This window comes from Phyllostomus hastatus, unplaced genomic scaffold (genome assembly GCF_019186645.2).
Source record: "Phyllostomus hastatus isolate PE091 unplaced genomic scaffold, TTU_PhHast_1.1 phas_scaffold_142, whole genome shotgun sequence".
NCBI classification, from domain to species: Eukaryota; Metazoa; Chordata; class Mammalia; order Chiroptera; family Phyllostomidae; genus Phyllostomus; species Phyllostomus hastatus.
Genome location: NW_025334010.1, coordinates 103587 through 105411, shown reverse-complemented (window position 1 = coordinate 105411; position 1825 = coordinate 103587).

Here is a 1825-nt window from a genome sequence, read left to right as displayed (position 1 = left end):
GCTGCAGGCTGATTGACGGCTGACTGACGTCTCCAACGTCACTGTCCCCGCCCACACTCGTGAGCCCTCAGTGGCCCTACAGATCCAGAGGGTTTAGAGCTGCGAGAGTGAAAGCCACTCTGTCTCCTTCGGGGGTGGGGTGTGTGTGTGTGTGTGTGTGTGTGTGTACGCGCGCGTGTATGTAGAAGGTTAACTCAGCAGGCCCCAGAAGCCTGTCTTACAAGGACGCGCTGGTGAGGCAGGCTCCCGGCCTGCACCTGGGAACCTGGGTTTCGGCAGTGTCTCGCCATTTAGCAGCTGGTGAGAGCGCCGTTGGCTGTGTCCAGCTGCCGGCCCAGGCCAGGAGGTGTACGCCCAACATCCACTTCGCTTCTCTGAGTCTGGACTGTTGGTTCGTGCTGGGCAGCGGGTGCCCGTGGGTTCTGCTGCGCTAGTGGGCTGGCGCTGCCGTCATGGGGGACAAGCAGCCGAAATGCATTTTCTCACTATTCTGGAGGCTAGAAGTCCAAGATCAAGGTGTCAGCAGGGCTGGTTTCTTCGGAGGCCTCTCTCCTTGGCGTGGAGACGGCCGTCTCTCTCTGTCTTCACAGGATCCTCCTTCTGTGCACGTCCATGTCCTAATTTCCACTTCTTATCATGACCCCAGCCCCACTGGATTCCAGCCCACCCCAACGGCCTCATTAACATGAATTACTTCTTGAAAGATCTTATCTCCAAATAGTCCCATGCTGTGGTATGGGGGTTAGAACTGCAACGTGAATTTCGAGGGGACACAATTCAGCCGGTAACACCAGCTGCTAAAAATACCTGGGTGCCGAGTGTCTGGTGGGCTTCTCTGGGCAGAAATCCTGCCCACGGGGCCTGCACGTTCATTGCCGGGTGAAACTGTGCACCCTCGCGGGGGGCGGAAAACACCGGACATCTCGCGTAGATTCTTCCACACCCTGCCTGCGTCTTTCCCCCCTGACCCAGCTGCGTACCCAGGTCTGCCACAAATCTCAGGCACGAGAGCAGCGGCATGCCGCGTGCGTGACCGTATACCTCCTGGGGAACCAGAGAAGCAACCGCGAGGCCCACAGGGTAAGGAGGAGTCGGCCAGGTGGACCTGGCGGAGGAGGCGGCGTGTACGTACATTCGTCTGGGACCTCTGGAGCAGGGCGGCAGTCACCCTGCAATGCAGTTAGTTATCCAGTGACTCCAAATAAGGTGTTGAGCCGGAGAAGGGAAACCCAGGGCCAAGAGCTGAACCGACAAAGACAGTTTGTGTAGAGATCAAGTCGGACTGGATGGTTGAATGCTGTTGCTGTTGAGAGTGTCGGTGACGGGAAACACGGCAAGCTCTGTTGACTGTGGGACCCTGGAGGGAGGCCCAGAGGACCCCTGCGTGTCTGAGGTCCAGGGAAGCGCCCTCCAGCAGGTGCTACCAGGGAGGCTGGATTGGTATCAGGTGAATTCTGACGAAGGGTCTGGGCCGAGGAAGGTGCAGCCACCTCCTCCCCCCTGGTGACACCCCTTTCTGGGGAAAGAGGAAGTAGCTGTGCAGTGCTGTGGGTTAACTGCTGGCAGGAATGTCTAGATGCCTGCAGGTTAGGGGAAATTCTTAGTATTACCTTCAAAGAGGCTGTATATTCTAGAGACTTCCCATCTGTCGGTTCCCCTGGCGCCAGCTGACTGATAGATCAGTTGCAGCCTCATTCCTGGCTCCTGTCTGAATCAGCACCTATAGGTCATAGTACATATTTTGGTCACATCACAGAGACACTTTCTTTTCTGACCCTGAAACCTAATTACCTGGGATTTCAGTGACACCGCCGTCCATACGCAC